Source organism: Cnephaeus nilssonii (assembly GCF_951640355.1).
Source record: "Cnephaeus nilssonii genome assembly, chromosome: 22".
In the NCBI taxonomy this organism is placed as follows: Eukaryota; Metazoa; Chordata; class Mammalia; order Chiroptera; family Vespertilionidae; genus Cnephaeus; species Cnephaeus nilssonii.
In genome coordinates, this window is record NC_137093.1 from 15,036,947 (window position 1) to 15,056,039 (window position 19,093).

Here is a 19,093-nt window from a genome sequence, read left to right on the forward strand (position 1 = left end):
TAGAGGAGGACAGCAGCGCTCACTCCACGCCCGCCAAACAGCATAATTAGCTTGTATCAAGTGCGTGGACCTTCTCCTGCTCTGGAGAGTGTTGAGGTTGTAAAGGTTGTCTCAGAGCCAGGGCCACCCAGCAGCCTGGCTAGGCGAGGGAGCAGGGCTCTGAGGCTGGCGGGTCTGACCGCTGGGGAAATGAATGGCAGGGGGCAGTAGGAGAAAGGCTGAGCCCACCTGAGGGAGAGGAGGGATAGAGACAGGTGGGCTTTGCAGAGATCCTCAAAGGGCTTCTGGTGGGGCTGAAGGATTCCCCACGCGAGGAAATCCTGTGGGAAAATGGAGCGACTTCTCGAAACGTAGGGCTGGTCTCCATTGAGTTAAAAGGGACACTCACTTTCCAGGATGGATTTGCCATCACCAGTCTCTAAGTTTTTCCAGGTCTCCTGATTGCTTTTGGCATTCTTGCTCATTCATGCATCCCCTCACTTCAGCACCATCGAGCCTGATGCCAGGCCAGTGCTGGAGGCATGGAGGCGAGGAACCTGGCAGAGGAAGGCAAAGCTTATGGGCGGACACCTAGAGGAACACGTAATAATACTTTAGTGACATATAGCCTGGAGTTCGTGGCTAAGAAGTTTGGACTGTATTTTAAGAGAGGCACAGTCCAGTTATGAGGGGACAGAAAGGAGGCAGTGACTCATCTGTGGGGTAGGATGGCACTGAGAGGAAATTGTACAGACCTGGGTCTTGAAGGATGAGTGGGATTTTGCCAAATAAGCTCTAAGCAAGAGATTGTTATTCTCATTGTCAGTAACAACGATAGTCACCATTTATTAAGGCTTGGTCAATGTCAGTGCTGAGCCTTTGCTATACCCACTAAGCACATCAGGTATCTGCGAGTTTCCATTTTACAGAAATAGGAAAACCAATACTGACAGATCAGCTGGTAAGAGGGAGATGTGAACTTAAATCCAAATTTGTCTGACTTTGAAGTCTTTTCCACTCTACTGTATTATCTCTTCCATATTCACTTATGAATATTACTGTAGGAGACATAAAATAATCCATAGGTTGGTCAAAAACTCTCCATTCAGAGACACATTGAAATATAGAGAATTGTAATGCTTCTGACAATGAGACCAAGTAGGCACACTCCCCAACGGACCTGATTGATCTGATTTGGTATTTTCCATCGTGGTTCCTCTTCATGTGGTAAGAATGGCATTTCAATGACCTACTTGGGCATAGTGCTATAACCCAGGTATATATAGAAGACATAAGAGAAATTAAAGACACAGGTTTTGACCTCAAAATTTGTGATGTCACTGAGGAGATTTATATTAACACAGAAAGCAGAAGTTTACAAAATAGAGTAAAAGGAGAAAAGACCATTTCCACCCTGACTGGAAAGGGGTGGGAAGTGGGGGAGGGAGGAGTCCAACATGTCTCCCAGGTTTGCTGCCTGAGGGCCGGAGAACTGGGAGCCACTCAGCGAGCTCCCAGACAAGGCCAGGGGAGGAGGAGCCGCTGTGTAGGCGTGGGATGTGGGACTGGAGTAATCGGCGCTCACGCATACTCTCTCTCAGTTGGTCCTGATCCTCGGGCCCCTGTGTATGGCTGCCCCTGGGAAGGCAATGCCAGGGGGCCTGAGCCCCCTGCTGCTTCGAATGTCTAGTAGCCTCCGCTCACTGTGGGCAGAATTTGGGGTGTGCAGAGAGAGGTTGTGTTTCAACCCAGACACTTTTGTTAATGGAGAGTCACTAACCACCCTGCCTCCTCGTGGAGCTTCTCTCAGCTCATCCTGCTCTCTTAGCGCCCCCAGCTCCTTCCCTCCGGCAGCTGGAATTCACCTTCTCTCAGGATCCTGGAGGCTGAGCCTGCCACCCTCACCTCCCTGCACTGCACATGTGAATATGCACACACACACTCACACTTACCCACTCACTCTCATTCTCACTCACACTCTCACATACACACTCACTCTCATTCTCACACTCACATACACACTCACTCACACTCTTACACAGTCTCACACACACTCTCACTCACATACACTCACACTCAAACACTCTCAGTCACACACACACACACACACACACACACACACACACTGGAAGGAAGGCAGGAAAGTTGTTCAGGCAAATGTGTAAATTTCCATTTCCCTGCTGCAGCTCCCAGCCTGGGCCACTGTTTGGCTCCTCCTGTTGTCGTTTTCATGTCCCTGGTTAAGTGCATTCTTGACTAAGGCGCCAATGTGTTTTTACGGGGAGACTAAGCTGGTGTGAACTGGGAAGGAACTGAGTGTCAGAGATGCAGTTCCCTCTGGTTCAGGGCTGGGGCTCTCGCTGCAGATGCTCCCAGCGCTGCACTGGGAAGAGCACCGCCCAGGCGTCAGGCAGCCCCACCCACTCATGACCCTGCCATCCGGGCCCAAAGCACCACCTCAGTGGAGTCAAGTTAGCAACTCGATCCACAAGGAGAAATTGATGTGAGGGTTTGGGAAATGTCAGGCCAGGCCTTTACAGCACTGACCACCAACCTCAATTTCCCAACACCTTGGTCCACGCCACCAAGAAATAAAATTAATTCACTGCAATCTAGAAATAAATAGACAAGTTGTATAGCCAAAGCTACCGAGGCCACACTGTTAATGCTGCTCTGGGTCCACTGTCTGCCTGGCTCTTCTTCCCTGCTGCCTGCAGGCGCCCTCCCCTCTACCCTACCTGTGTCTCTCCACACCCTGGACCCCAGACCTCCCTCCACCCCACCATCATCTCTCCACACCCGAGTCCCCAGACCTCCCTCCATCCCACCATCATCTCTCCACACCCCAGATCCCAGACCTCCCTCCACCCCACCAGCATCTCTCCACACCCCAGACCCCAGACCTCCCTCCACCCCACCAGCATCTCTCCACACCCCAGACCCCAGACCTCTGACACCCATTTGCGCACTGGAAAAGGCTGCACCTCCCACCCCTTCCTCTCCGTTCCCTACAGTTTAAAACAAAGGCCTAGGAATCACCCCGGGGGAGAGGGGGCCACATGTACACCTGGTGTCAGGAAACCGGACAGGTGACAATGGGGCCCGTCCCGCTGTGACGAGGTTCTGGGCTCTGAAATGCCAGGGTGGCCAAGCAGCCACACTGCGAGAGACCGGAGTGGGACGATGGTAGTGAGGAGTATAGAGCAAACAAAACAGATCCTGTCCAGCCAGCCTGCGGAGGAGGTGGGGTGCCCAGAGCGGTGGCCCCCTGTTCATGTTCACGACGGGCCCTGGCCTCCAGCCCTCCCTTCTGAGAGCCGCCTGCCTTCTCTCACAGGTGTGCTGGCTGGAGCAGCTGGAAGTGAGACGAGGGGTGTCTCCTGAGGGCCATCCCAGAGGCTCCCCAAATAGTGAGAAATGCTTCTTGGTCCTTTAACACAGTTAAACCCTCCGGGCAAACGATCTCTTCCGAAAGCCTTGAGAACCGGCCCATGGCGTTATCGACACTGAGCATGTCCCACCTCGGGCAGCTGACATCCTGTATTGTTTGTTCACATCTCCTCCCTGCGGCCAAGATGGACTCTGCCGGTTCCCACAGACCCCTCTTCCATGTGTTCTGTGCACAACACGCTGTTCTCCATGCCGACGGCTGGGCTGCTGCTCGCGTCACGAAGAAGATAACATTTGTACAGCTCGGCGCCAGCATTATTGCCTCGGGTGTTTGTTAAACATGCCGTTCCAGGGCCTCACACCACAGGTTCCGATTCCACGCATCGGGTTGAGGCCCGGGAGTCTGCACCCCACGTGGTTTTGATGAACGTGGAGGAAACGGCATCCCAGGTGTTTCTGATGAACTCTGGAAATTGTTCTTTGAATGTAGAAAGCATTTTGAATAGAAAATCTCATTTAATCCTCTGATCAGATAGCGTTTTTAAAATCGCTTAAGTGACTTCAGGATCTCAGAGACGTGAGCATCAGCGTAGGCAGGGCTTTAGAAATCCAGTTATCCCAAACCACTTTTCTCGCAGTTCCCCAGGACAAGGGTGGGTCTGTTGTGGAGAGATTGGGCCCAACCTCAAAGGACCTGCCCAGGACTTGTAAGTTCTCCAATGTCTTAGGGCCATCGTGACCTGACAGTCCATTGGCCGTCATTTGGGGGGCAGTGAGCTTCTCCAAAATCCCCACCAAAGCGGATTTCCCTGGAGAGAGGGAGGGAGTCAACCAGAGAGGTGACGTTCCTGGGCCCGGCTCCCAAGCAGGCAGTGAAGCCTCCGATGCTCAAGAGGACCACCTCTGAGAGCGGGGACTGGCCAGGGGAGACTGTCCTCCTCCCGTGGCCTCTGGCTGTTTGGGGAGCTCTGTGTTCTGGGTGCTCTAAGCGGGAGGCACGCTGGAACTTGCCATGGCTCCTGGAGGTGACAGCCAGGGACAGGGCACAGCTAGCGGGCAAGGCTTCAGGGAGTGTGGTCAGGTGATGCCCATTTGGGAGGCAGGTTGACAGTCTTTTCAACAACCTTTGGAGCCTGTGTGCATGGTGATGGGAGCTCACTGCAGACAACAGCTGAGGCGGGGCTGGAAGAAGAGAGGGAGATGCTGGAGTCCCGAGGGGCAGGGGTGCTTGGGAGCATGGAGGTGCCCTGCCTCCCTCCACGGGAAGGATGGGAATGGGTCAACGGAACACTCACTCCTGCTGTGGGTTCTTTCTGCCGAATGGAAGCTTCTGTGGTGAGACAGAGGCCACCTCAGATATTAGTCCTGACTCCCCAAGGCGCGCGCGCGAACACACACACACACACACACACACACACACACACTCACACTCACACACACTCACACACACTGACCATGGAACCGTCTTGCCAAGTGGGAGCCAGTCTGTTCTGTTCTGGGAACTAAATACAGTTGACACTCTTGCTTGGGGGTGCGATCGGCAGGGACAATTTCCGCAGCTAATGCTGGAAGTGCGGCAATCAGAGGAGCCACCAGCTGTCGCGCTTAAACCGTTAGCTCTCTTGCTCTCTTTTTCTAAAACCGTTTTGCTTACATAATCCGCCCCCTTTTTATTTTCTAATTCTCTCCTTGCAAAGCTGGTACCAGAAAGGAAGGGCTGGGGTGGAGGGGGTAGCAATTACGCATCGGTTTGGGGAGCATTTAAATTCTGCAATTATAACTTTAAAATAAGCCTTGTTAATGATCTCCACGTGTCAGTGACAAACCCTAACTGGCACACAGGAACACCCCCTCCCCCCCCCGCCCCAGGCCTGCCTGCCTCCCCTAAGGCAGAGGCTCGGAGAGGCAGGGGTACCCAGGGAGACAGGGAGGCCAGGGCAGCATCTGAGGGGTGGTCCTCGGGTTGGTGGAGGACAGGGAGAGGGCTGAGCTAGAAACCAGGCACAAGGGGACCACCCCTCCCCTTCCTCCCTGCACTGCCGCTCCGTCCTAGCGCATCTCCTTCCAAGCCCGGCTCAGCAGGGCAGTGTCCTCAGGGAGCGCTGTCAGAGCTCAGAGCTGAGGTAGGGTGCCTCACGCACTGATACCCTCTGAGGGGGCATCTTCAAGTCCCATTGGGACTGTACCCAAGGGCCAGCCAGTGGTTCTGGGCGATCATGGACCGAGTGGACTGATTCCATGCACAGGGCTGAGGACAGGAACGGGATTAGTCATAACCCAGTTTAAGGGGCACTTCTCTTATCAATCAGCTGACACGGCCCTCGAATTACGAAAGCAGGGAGGTGGGAACCAGACGGACTCAGGCTCAGCTCTGCCACTGGGGTTTGGGGCAAGTCAAGTAACTTACGTTTTCTAACCATCTTGTCTTTATGTCATTGGAACAATCTTTTTTAACCTCACAGGGCTCTGTGAGGATTGAACTAGATGATGCACTAGAAAACCCCTCACATAATATCCGGCTCATGGTAAAGGCTCAGTAAATATAGTTCCTCTCCAAGCCCCTGCCCAGTAGCCCCAACAAGCTGCCTCCCACCCATGTTGAAGCTGCTTCTTTCCATGGGCGTGAAGGAAGCGTGATCTGGTCTGATTTCTCATGTCAGCCTTCAAAGTCAAGCCATCTGCACCCTGAGCACTCCTGAAATGGACCATCCCCCCCCTGCCCCACCTCCCCCCGACACACACACACACACCATCTCCCCATAGTGTTCTCCTTGGGCCGTGGCATCAGGCCTCTGCTCCATTCTTCAACTTCCGGGGGGCCCTCTTCCCGACTCTGGCTTTTAATAAGCCAGTTCCCTCTTTCCTGGGCACGAATCCAGTGGCGTGAGCTTGCATCGGGCCGCGTAGGCTCTTTACCTGTGAATGAGAAAAGTGGTCCGGGCGTTCCGAGGCATCTTGCATCTTTCCGTCTAGACATCTGTGACTCGCAGATTCTTCGTCTCCACTCCGCTTCTCCATCCTTTCTTTCTGAGTAAGGTTTTCATCCCCGGCAGCTTCATCCAGGCCAACCTCTGGACTGACCACTTATAGTCAAGAGCTTGCTTGCATTTGTTGCTGGAAACATACATAAAATAGCCGCTACCTGTGGCAAAAGTGATGCACATCTTACTGAAATCAGAGAGGGATGACTTCTGAACGCAGGCCACGAGGCAGAGGGGCAGAGACCATAGGAAGGGACAACACCGTGTCGATGTTGGTGTTTAGTTCAACACAGTTACAGACTGTGTTTTAGATACTGTTCTAGAAATTTGCTTTTTTAACCTGGGTTATATAATGGACAGATTTCCAGGTCAGAATAAGTAGCTCTACTCCATTACCTTTAATTGCTGCGTGGTATTCTCTTATATAGATGTTTAATCATTAAGTTACTGTATTTTTAAAATTAGAATTAAATCTATGTGTGAGGAAATCAAACCATGTACAAGATATAAAATAAAATAAGATAAAAAGTGATCCTTCTTGTCTACCCACAAGGTTCATAATCCAAAGTCAACCCCAATGATTTTAGTTATGTGGTGGCCAATGTTTATTATGTTAGATTATATATTTAAGTCCCTCTTTCTGAATTTATGTATTTATCTATTAGTTCCCTGCTATGTAAGCTGGGGAAATTAGCACACTCTCTTCCCTTCCAATTTGTATAAGTTTGATCATTTTTATCAAACTATATATGATATTGTCTATTTTTAATAAAAAGTATGACATGTAATATAGTACATATATGATATGGTATAATTACATAGTACATAGTATTATATATAATTATACTATTTTTAGTATAATAGTAGTATATTTAGTATCTTTCCATAAGATTTTGAAGATTAATATTATATTCTATAACTGTAGTCACCCTTGCATTCTGACTATAAGGTGATCGCAAAGTGGAAATATTATTCAACTACAGAGGTAAATAGTGTGACTGGACCATGGAAAAGGAAATGAAATTCTCTCTAGGACCTTCCGAGTCTCTGGATAATGGCCTACCCCCCCTCCCCTGCCCCCCGTCTCCCCTCCTCTGGGTCACCCGGGCCCCCACCCACGTTGTGCAGACGTCGCCCTCTCCTCCCCCTGCTGTGTTGCTGGAACACCACCTCTAGGTCAGTGACAGGCAGGAAGTACACTCTGAGTTCGTACGTGTCCAAAACGCACTTTGTTTTGTCTTCAGACTTGACTTAAGTTCAGAACCCACGTTCAAAGCCTGTTTCTCTTAGATCTGGAAGACGTTGCTGCGCCGTCTTGTTTCCAGTCTTGCAACGAGAATTTATGGAAACACTTCATCTTCTTCGCTTTTTAAAGTCTTGAAATTCACCACCACGTGTCGAGGCTTGTGGTTGACTTGCTCCCTTCCTTTTTTTTCATTACTCTCGGCCCCTGGGAACCTTTAAATCTGAAGTCACTGTCTTCCTGCAGCTCAGGGACGCGTTCGTCTCATTGTTTCTTTATTTATTCTGCTCAAATGCCTCTATTATGTTCTTCTGGAACTTCCCCCGCCTGGCACAGAGCCTGGCACATAGTAGGTATGCAGTAAGTGATGATTGAATTTGTTACTTGGGACTTGGATTCAAATTGGATCCCTGTTTCCAGCTTGCTGCATGGACTCGGCAGGTTTTATTGTTTGAACAGGACGAAATCAGGCCTCAATGATGCTTCCACTCTGCCAGTCTTTTGCTCTCTGCTCTGGACATGAGTCCCCTTCTCCCGGGACAGGGAAGAGCGTAAGGAGTGAGAAGTACCCCTCCCAGTCATTCTTAAATGGGCCTCCTTTCCTCTTCACCCCACTCTGCCCATCTCCCCTATTCCCTGCACTTGCCCGGCTCACATGCACACACAGCTCACATGCACACACAGGTCACATGCACATACAGCTCACATGCACACAGCACACACAACTCCTATTGGTGAGATGACCCCTGACCATGACAAGTGTTTCATTCAGTGAAAGAGACAGCTGATGCTCTGACAGCCAGGCCCTAAAAAGAGAGGACCAGAGAGGCCTGCCCATAGCAGGCCCCTGCCCCTCCCGTAGGCCTCCTTGTGCCCTTGAGGTGGCAGCTTGGGTGAGAATTCCCATTTTTTCCTCCTTTCCACCCAAGACTGGCTCCTGTGCCACGCCCCTGCCTGCCCAGACCCACCTGCTCTGACAGAACCTCCGAATCAGGGAGTGAAGACACCCCACCCCTCTTCCCTAAGGGCCAGACACTGACAGTCCAGATTACCAAGTGCTCAGATCCCAGAGGACCGTTCTGTTCTGAGGCGGAGCATCCTAATTGGGCCCTGAGGGCCAGAGTCCACTGGGAAAAATTGTCTTCTCCTTGTTTCCACCGCTGGTCCTTGCTCTGCTGTGAGAAGGGGGTCCATCTCACTGGAGAAAGAAGAGGGGAAAGTGAAAGAACAGTCTTGAATTTCAGGTCCACAAAGATTCTGTATGGAATGCTGGACCTTCTTTCCACTGAGACCACAATGATAGGAGATGAGCTTTCATCGCAAAAAGCAGCATGAAGATTTGATGCGAGCTATACTTTTCAGATAGGCTGCTGGTTGTCAAGATTTTGCTGCTAATATGACGCTTCTCCTGGGGCCTGCGTACAGGAGGGGCCCGGGTGTGACTAACGGTTCCCCTGTTAGAAGCCAGAGAACCGCAGACCCTTCCCAAGGCTGGAGGTGGAGGGGATGGGGTTGGCAGGGGACAGCCAGGAGCTGGGGGGCGGAGGGACACAGCTCTGGTCCCCGCACTTCTGTTTCCTTGTCTCCTGCTTCGGGGGCTGTGGGTACTAATCCACTGCAGGCTGCGAAGGTGTCGTCCCTCATCTCTCTTCAGATGGCTGCCTGGCACCTCTCTGGCTAAGAGAGGCAGGAGAAGACTCCTCCATGAAGGAAAGCAGGACTCAGGGAGATATGACAAAAGATGGGGTGCCCCTAAGCATAGGGTCCCCCAGCTTGAGAAAACCAACACTGCTCTCAGATACACAGACTTCCAAGGACAGAGTCCAGTGCCCTGGCCTGTGAGTCCTGGGCATGTTTCCCCAGAGCAGGGACTTCTTTGCCGCTGTGGGTGGTCCCTGAGAATCCATGGGTGGCCAAGCAGAGACAGTCCCGGAGCACGGGCTGACCGCACGCTCCCTTCCACCCCACCGACCTGGGCGGCAGCAGCGCCGCTCGGTCCAGCTGACAGGAAGGAGACCCTGACGGCACCCCAGTCGGTGTGGGTCAGAGCCCTGGCCCCCAGCTGCCGAGTGCGGGCCCGGGCTTAGGCAGCCCCACTCTCGAAGCACCAGTTCCCAGAGTGGTCCTCCCAGAGCTTAGAACAGGCGAGCAGGCCCAGTCACACATGCCCAGTCACACACGGTCTTCAGCCACGTATCTCCATCATCTCGTATTCGTTCTTTAATGTTCTTTCCCTTCATAATTGTGCCCGCAGTCCAGCGAGTCTACTATTGAGACTCAAGATTTGCCTCTTTCAGCTCAATGTTCCCACCTTGGTCTCAGGGGTGTTGTGCAGACAAGACCCATTTTCTTATCTCCCGGATCAGTTCTTTCAGTTTTACATCTTCCACTCATTTGGGAAAGCTGCAATAAAATATTTAAATAAATTTGCATATACACTGCTGTTCAAATATGACAGGATGGCAGAAACGGACTGGTGCTGTTTAAGCAGGTCCCCTCCGCCCAAAGGCATGGAGTGTGTTCATTAACTGATGTACAAAAGCCCCCATTTGGCTCTGGGAGCCATTGAGGCAATGTCGGTATAATTCCTGAGAATTTGGGGCATGTGCAAGGAAGTCCAAGAACAGCCTGCCCTGGGTGGCCCCGCTCAAAGCCGGCCGTTGATTCCACAGTCAGCCTTGCCTTTTCGTACTTCTCCACTTTCTAAGGGTCTCCTTCCTTCTCTGGTGGTTGCTGCCTCTACCCTGAGATTTCTAGGTCAAGTTCAAACTCTGAAATCAGACTGTGTCACACCCAGAAGCTCTCTCAACCTCTCTAAGCCCGAGTTTTCATACCCGTGAGTAGGACAACCATCATAATTACACTATATAGTTGTTGAGAAAAAGAAACAAAATTATCTGTGAAGCGTAGAGTAATGCCTGGTGCATGGTGAGGACTCAATAAATGGCAGTTCTTATCAATTCCATATTATCCTCTCACCCCTGTCAATATTTGCTCATTCTCACTCAGGTGTAAATGAATTTGATTGATTGTTTCCCATTGTAACAGTAAACTAAAGACATTAAATTGTACCTGTGTATATACTCAGGCTCCATGAGGTGGCCTGCCTTGTGAAATCACATACACACCCCCACCCGCCAACCCCAAGAAGGAAAGAGAAGGCAAAGCCTTCTGTCTGCTGGGGACAATGACATGGGGTGGGAAGCGATTTTCCATAATGGAGAAACACAATTGAGCTCGCTCTCGCCATCGCACCCTGCGCCACCGACCTCGCTGCTGCCCACTCCACCTGGCCCCCTCCCTTTTCTGTGAGCTCGCCTGGAGCACCACAGAGGCCCACGGGAAGGATGCACTGGCTGGGTAAGGAAGCATCAGGGATGAGTGGCTTTTGGATGATAAACTGAGCCTAGAGGGCCACTTGCTTCCACAGCCCTGACTCCTGACCTTTTTTTTTTTTTTTTAATCTGGAGGAATTTTTTAAATGGAGCCAGGTATCATCCAGCCAGAGGACAGGTACAGTCTTTCCGAGGAAAAGAGGCCTGGCTGACCCTCGTAGGACCCTCTGCTTCCAGGAGAATCAGAGAGCGTTGCAACTGACAGACTGGACAGGTGTCAGGGTTCCTTCCCTCTGTGGGCCCCTCAACCCCAGCCAGTTCTGCTGCCCCAGACCCTCCCTTCCCACCCCCTCCAAGGCCCCTCCCTGCCCCAGGGAGTGCCATCTCCCAGCAAGCCTGCTTCGGGAAGAGAAGGATTTATGAAAGAAAGGTGGGCCCTAGCTGGTTTGGCTCAGTGGATTGAACGTTGGCCTGCAGACTGAAGGGTCCCAGGTTCAATTCCAATCAAGGGCATATGCCCGGGTTTCGGGCTTGATCCCCAGTGGGGGCATGCAGGAGACAGCCAATCAATGATTCTCTCTCTCTCTCTCTCTCTCTCTCTCTCTCTCTCTCTCTCTCTCTCCCCCTTTCCTCTCTGAAATTAATAAAAATATATTTAAAAAAGGAAGGAAGAAAGGCAGTGGGTAGCGGGGAGCCCCTCCACCTGGGTCCTGGCACCAGGGCTGTGGGTCCGTCTCCGCTGAGCTGTGAGCCTCAGGGGCCAGCCGTGTTGTTTTCTCAGCTCGGCTCCTGAGCAGCGTCGGCTGTCAGCTCCCGACAAATAATAAACCTGGGAATCGAGTTTGTCGAAGGGGATTTCAGTCCCTGGATTCATTTTTAGATTTGTTTCTCTCTGTGTGTGCAGACAGCAAGCACGTGATGGTGTCTTGGGGGAGCAGGCAGGGCTCCCAGGGGCCCGGCATCCACCCTATGTGCCCCCACCGAGCGCTGGAGGCTCTCCTCTGCCCCCCTGACCAGCAGGGCGGCCTGAGGGCATGAAAGAAAAGAAAATAATTGAATAAAAGGCCTCAAGCTTTCTCCTTTCCTGTTCCTCCCACCTCTCCCACTCATGCTGTTTCGATAGAGAGGAAGGGGATGGAAAATGAGGCAGGACCCCACTCTGGGTCTGGGAGTTGCCTGAGTGATGGACGGGGAGAGCCTGGGAGGCACACAGGGAGGGGGTGGGGGGACTGACTGGCATCTCCTGTGGATTCCACCCTAGGGTAGCTGGAGGCCTCCTGACGCCATTCCTGGGCCGAAGTATCAAGGGGAAGGGTCCCTGGGGAGGGAAAGGTGGTCTAAGTGGACATCCCTGGCAATTGTGGGTGAGTGTGAACCTAGGACCAGACTAGCGATGCCCCCCTGGGAAGCACCCACTTTTCAGCAGGTTGGAGGTGACCATTGGGGTCCTGGCTGCCTCCTCGTGTGAAGTGAAGCAGGGGAAGGTGCTGGCCTGGTCTCTACGAGGGGGATGCAGGGCCACGCATCCCCTTGCAGCTCCATGCTTCTCTCGCTTCTGGGCTTCTGTTTGTTTTATTTTGTTTAAAGGAACCAAAAGGGAAGAATTGCCAAGTTGTAAAGTGCTGAAGGAGGAGATGAGAATCTTCTTCAGGTGCTCAGAGCTCAGGGGAGAGTAATGGGAACTCTTGCCGGCTCTTAGGGGACTGATTTTCAGATCAAGAAGAAGCAGCTGGATGAAAGGAATTATTGTTAAGCTCCTCAGTAGGAAGATCTAATGGACTATTGCCGCTATCAGGAGGAATTAAATTGCTGTTTCAGTTTGTAAAATATATCAGTGGCTTTTTGAAGCCAGAAAAGGTGTGACAACAAGGCAGGAGTGGGGGAGGAGGGCGCCCTGCCACTCCCTGGTCCCCGAGTGGGAGGCAGAGCAGGCGGCAGAGGGCTGGGCAGAGCGTGGTTCCTCTCCTTTCTCACTCCTGTCTGCTTTTTTTTTTTTTTTAATATATTTTTATTGAGTTTAGAAAGGACGGGGGGTGGGGGGCGGGGAGAGAGAGAGAGAGCGATAGAAACATCAATGATGAGAGAGAATCGCTCAAATGCTCCACTAGGGCATGAGCCCTGACTGGGAATCTAACTGTGACCTCCTGGTTCATAGATTGGCGCTCAACCACTGAGCCACGCCAGCAGTCTCCCATCTGCTTTGTGAAGGCAGGTTGAAAATTAGCTAAAGCAAGGAGTAGAGGAGGACGAGCTGCAGCCCTGGCCTCTGGGCCTGCCATGCGGGAACCCTGTGAATCAGGCAGGACGGGAAGCAACAGGGCGAGGGGGGGGGCTCCTCTCAGGCACCTGGTCATGGATGGATGAGGGTGGTGGGTCTGTGACTGCCAGCCCCACTCTGTAGTCAGATCCTCGGCCTTGTGTGACCACTAAGCCCCTAAACCATGGGCACAGAGGGATGGAGGGAGAAAAGCCCCCCTGGGTCTGTCCAGCCAAGCTTTTGCTCTGGGCTGGGTCAGCGGGGGGGGGGGGGGGGGGGGGGGCACAAATGACCTGTTGACACAGCCACACAGGGGCCTTTTGTTATTCCAGATAAAGAGCAAACAGCCAAATGGCCCTGGGGGCGGGGAAAGGCGAGGAGAGGCCACCTTGGGAAGGAGGGCCACAGGCCATGGGAAGAGCCACACTCCTGGGATGGGAGCAGGAGGGTCTGAGTTTTGTGGTTTCACAGAGGCCGAACCACTTCCAGACCATTCACTCCACGAGACAGGTAAGGGCCGAAGGAAGGGAAAGAAGGGGGGAGAGATTGTCACATCTGCAGTTAGAGGCCCAGTCCTAGTCCAAGCTCCTGCTGGTTCAGCTCTGTCCCCACTCTGTTCCCTGGAGACCAGCATCATAATAATAGGGCATGACCTGGCGCCACCTCCCAACCAGCCTTCCCAGAAAGGTAGCAAATGACAATTCGTCCCGAGAGCTGTGGTGGCCAAAGGGCCCGAGTTGCCCTCTGTCTTGGTTGTCATCTCTGCCTCTGGCAGGAGTCCGAACAGAATTATTTCCCACGAGAGTTCCAAGCGGGAACCGGAAGGGCACCAGGGGAGTGGCCCTCCTGGCTGGGGCATCCTGCAAGGACTTGGGCTCTTTAGCCAGCCAGCCTTTAGGTCATGTGATAAGCAAGGGGACCTGACCCTGAGTGCAAATGCTGCTCACTTCTCCCACCCGGCCTCCCTTCAGTAACAGACACACTGCCCCCTGGCTCCCACACCACACTCTGCGCCTACTTATCAGACTAGAGAACTCCCATTTGCCCCAGCACCCCAACGTCAGAAAGATGGGGAAAGCAGCATCTGCTAGGCCACCAGCAAGCAGTCTGTCACCTCAGGCCCTGAGCTCTGAGCACCTGGGTGAAAAGTCACAGGTCAGTGTTCCACCTGCTGTGAGGGGCGGGCTCCTGGGGAGCAGACCCCTTTCCCATCATTCCTCAAGGGCCCTTCCCTTGTCCATCATTTTGAAACATATTAACCAGACCTCCTCACATTTGAAAGCTTCCCAGCCCACCCCTGTCCCCCACTGGTCTCACCTGTCACTGCCCAGGGCTGACTCCACGCACCCACGCGCCCACCCACACGCAGGGACCCCAGAGCTCCGTTCAGGGTGTGATTCTGGCCCTTACCAGGTTTCTCGGAGAGACCTGGGTGGGTGCATGTCTATGTGTGTGCACGTGCTTGTGTTTCTTTAGATAAATCCACAGTCACATGAAATCAGTGGCAGGTTGACACCGTTATTTCAAGATTCATCGCTCTGAGTTGCCAGCATAGGAAGCCTAGCCAACTCCTTCCCACCAACAACACTTTTTTCCCAGGCATAATTTATAGCCAGGGGGTGAATTTGTTTCCAAAAGATGAATATCACACTATCAGCAACAGCTGTCTCTCATTTTTATTTGTTTTTAAATTTGACTCAAAAGTCCAATTCTCTACACACACCCAAAGCTGTAAATCCTAAGGCGACTGATTACAAGATTTAGTAAACAGGTTACATTATATAATGCAATTAAAGTGGGCTCCGCGGCGCCACCTACAGGCCGCCCATGGGAAGGGCCTGGGCCGGAGACCAGCCTTCTGGACCAAGCTCTCCTGAAGGAAAATAAACCGACTGCGCCAGGTTGAGGCAGTTACTCCGGAGGGAGAAGTTGAAGCCAGCCTGGTTACTAATGCAGCCTGTTGGGCCCTCCTGCTGAGTTCATTGTGTTGTTTCAGCCTCCTGCAAATCTGTCTAGACGTCAGAACCCAGCCTGGGCAGCTGCTCCAGGGGCCAGCCTCAGGGTGGGGGTTGGGGAGTGGGGGAGCGGGGGTACCCACCTGGGGGCTGAGAGGGTTCCAGCTCTCCTGCCTCCGGGGCCTCCTTCCCTCACGTTCAAGCTGCAACCCAACCGTTTCCCATTCCATTCAGCTAACCTTGTGTTCAGGGCTGCTCACTTCTGGGCAAAGACTTCCAGAACATTCTGGTGATATCCCTCACTTTGCAGTCCGAGAGGGAGAGTGACTTGTACAGGCCACAAGGAAATGGGGGAGCTGGGTGTGGATCCAGACATTCTGACCCTAAGCACAGGCCCAGATCATGGGAGTTCACAGGTGAGGAAACTGAGGCCCAGACAAGGAATGGGACTTCGACAACCTCTACATGTAGGGAGGGAAGGAAAATAATGAAAACACTGCTAGTGGGTCGGAGGGCAGAAAAGAAGGGCTTCTCTGGGGCCCTGGGCAGTGCCTCCTAGTGCCATGCTGGGAGGGAAGGCAAGAAAGGAGGGGGGGAAGGGAGGGAAGTCAGGTGGCCCAGGCCCAGGGTTCCCTGCCCCATCCCTCTGCCCTAAACTATATTCTTCAGATGAATTAGACTCCAGGGCCTCAAGGATGGTAGCTTTTCCAATGAGTTTGGTGAGAATGAGTCATATCTAACCGAGAGAAGAGAGGACTTACTTCTTTGGGAATAAGAAACTGGACCGGCGGTGGGTGGAGGGTGGACAGTGGATGAAGAAAACACCACTTTCAGAGCCTGAGAGGTGGCAGTACCCCAACTTGTCCTTGAGCCTTAGTCAGTCTGGGGCCATGGGGTGGGACAGTGGAGAGCCGAGGGGAAGTGGTCCCTTCCTTCCCTCTCCACTGTAGCAGGATGCTGGGCCCTAGCTACGGTCCCAGCTAGGACAGATGCCGCAGGGGCCAGCTGGCCAGAGAGTTCCCAATTAGGCTTTCTCATCCTTCAGGCCCTGAGCCCCCAACCCCAGCACCCCGGCCCAATTACTGGGCAGCATTAACCCCTTGGTGCCCCAGGCCGTTAATGGAATGTTAATTGGTCTAATAGGTTTCATGTCAACAAGTCCTAATGAGCTCCTTCCTAACAAGCTGGATCTTTTTGTTTCTAAGCCTGTTTGTCAACACGCTGGGGTTTGGGCTCCTGACTAAGGGCCTCCCCCGCAGGGCTGGGGGAGCTAGAGAGTTGGGGAGGCCGAGAGCTGCCCATGCCTACCTCCTAAAGGGGCGTCCTTCCACGCCCCTCACCCACCCAGCCCAGGCACACTGCCTCACTGGGTCCTGGGTTTGGAAAATGGCATTTGTAGCTCTTTTTGATGATCATACCAGTGACATGAATTATTTCTTCTTGGCTATCACGTGGGGTCGAGTGCTGCATGAGGCTTTCCCCCTCCTAGCTGTCATGTAATCAGGTTCTCAGCATTAGAAGCAATCTCCTGAGGCGAGCCTCTCCGCGGTAGGACGTTGCCCTGTGGAGAATTGTTCCTGGTGTGTCCTCCATCTGCAGTCTTGGCCCTGCTCCCTCGAGCGCCCTGGTGTTTGGTAACAGCCCTGGGGCCTCTGGACAGGGCGCGTGGCTCTCCCAGCCCAACAAAAGCTCAGAAGACCGGGCTGCGCTCAGGCCTGCTGCTCCCCTTCACCCTCCCAGAGGGTGGGTTCCCCAGAGGGCTCGACATCCAGATGTTGCCCAAGGAGCTCCCACACCCCAGCTGTGGGGCCCTGGCACAAAAAGGCAGGTCCCGACATTCCTCTCCAGGTGGTCCCGCTTAGCCCCCAGCCCCAGGCCTGGCCAGCAGGCTGTCCCGCGGATGGGCAGTGTCTGTGTGGTGGGGGCTTGTGAAGAAGAGAAGGTGGCCCGTCTCCTGTCTCCCTCACTCAGGTTACCAGGGCTCTGCGCCTGAGTGAGCAGAGAGGGAAACTTAAGCCCCTGATGAAAAGGCCTTCTGTTCTCTCGCAGGAGAAGCCCAGAGGGCAATGGGGCAGTGGTCTAGTGGCCTGTGGTGACCCCAGAGAGGGGGAGGGGGAGGGGCAAAGGCCATCTGCATCCTCGGGACAGTTTTCCTGTGTCCTCCGAGGCAGGGCTGGCTCCCGCTCCACAGCCCGGCAGCCTCTGGACTGGGAAGTCTCCGCTCAGCCTGACAGTGGTTGTTTCTGGGAGCAGATCACTCCTGACCACCCCTCCTTACCCCCAGGCAGGGCAGCCCTCAAGCTGTGGGAGTATTTCTAGGGACAGCGGACCTGACCTCCCATTCATTGGACAGTGAACAAAAGAATGCGGATTAAAGGATTCTCTCTTCAGCCCAAATCCTCCTCAATGCACTTCCTTCACTTTGCCTTCACTGTGACTTTTTCATCCAGGAATAGTGGCCCCTAAAACTGCCTGTTGAGCTCTCACCCCAGATTCTGCCCCCAGACTCCCTCTGCTGGAGGCTACTGGCACTACAGCCCACAAAGGCTCACTTTCTTCCAGCAAAGAAGCATCTGAAATTGGTGTTCCCAGAAGGACTCCGCCTTTGCCTTTGGGACCCACAGACCCATCAAAATTTACCTCATCTTCCAGAGTTCCAGGAAAGGCTGAGCCTCCCCGCCCCCCCAATCCATATTCCCTCATTCCCTCAGGGTCCAAAGAGAGCTGCCACACCCTCCAGCACAGCTCCCGCACACAGCTGACATTTAGCAGCATTATTTGAATGAATACCTGGGTTTCCAGTGCTTTCCCACGTGCACTTAAGGTCAAAGCATGCCTTCAGAGACAGGTCAGCCAGAACTGATAATTTCTCCTCTTCCTGAAAAAGAACCAATGCACACACATGTACTCACGTATGTACACACATGCACACGCACACACATGCATGCCACATAGCACCCTGGAGACCCTCCTCTTTACTTAGGCAGCTCCAGAACACCCTCAAATTCCCCCAGAATTCAGGCATGGGACAATTTGGGAGGCCCTGGGGAGGGGGGCTCAGGGAGAGGAGGAGAAGAGAAGGATGTCTGAAGTCATGCTCACAAACATCTTTGGCCATCAGCACCCTCCACCTGGGAGGACAGGGCCTGCATCCCCCAGGGGTTCCTTGCCTCACAGCGACATGCCTGTGGTTTCTAGCTCTAAATATTTCAGGGCATCTCCTGAGCCACACAGCTCTCTGGGCATCCTGTTACCCTGGGTGGCCCTGCCCGGCTAGGCTGTCTCCCCTTACGGCAGCAGCTTCTGGTTCAAGAAGAAACCTTGAGGCCCAGTGGGGTCAGCTTGCTTGTCATTGTGGGGTGGGGGTCAGGGACACAGTAGAGCAGACCAGGAACTGGGAATCTGGAAACTTGGGTCCCATTCTTATTCGCTAGCACCCAGCCCCCAAACACACACCTCACTCCTCTTGGCCTCCATCTTCTTGGCTGTAAGAAGGGGGATGGCCATTGGGCTCTGACTCTGTGTTGAACGAAGACCAAGGGAAGTCTCCCTTCGTAGAATGGGCAGGCACCTCTGTAAGCCCGGCAGCACACATACACACCTAGAAAAACCCACAGGTGATAGGCGTGTACACACACACACACACACACACACACACACACACACACACACACGCTGCTTCCTCCACCCTCCAGTCTAAAGGGACCAGAGCCCCACGTCCCTTCCCACCACTAGGGGGTGTGGTGAGCACACCCGGGAGCAGGAGCCAGCAGAGAGGTGGGAACTGGAGCTGGAAGGGCAAAGGCCGGAGGCCTCCCTGCCCTGACAGTGCAGTGGCTGCTCTGAAGGCCTGGGACAGGGAAAGCACCTTGTCTTGTGGGTGCCCGAACAGCCCCATTCCCCCTGTGCCAAGCCTCTGCCCCCTCCCCTCGCTCCCTCCAAGCCCCAACCCC

The 19,093-nt window shown here is 53.4% G+C and overlaps 1 protein-coding gene across 4 annotated transcripts in view; it reads left to right on the forward strand.

The window, feature by feature from the left end:
• The window catches only part of PKNOX2 (PBX/knotted 1 homeobox 2), a 280,121-nt gene that overhangs the window by 184,253 nt on the left and 76,775 nt on the right, over positions 1 to 19,093 (forward strand). The window lies entirely within an intron of this gene.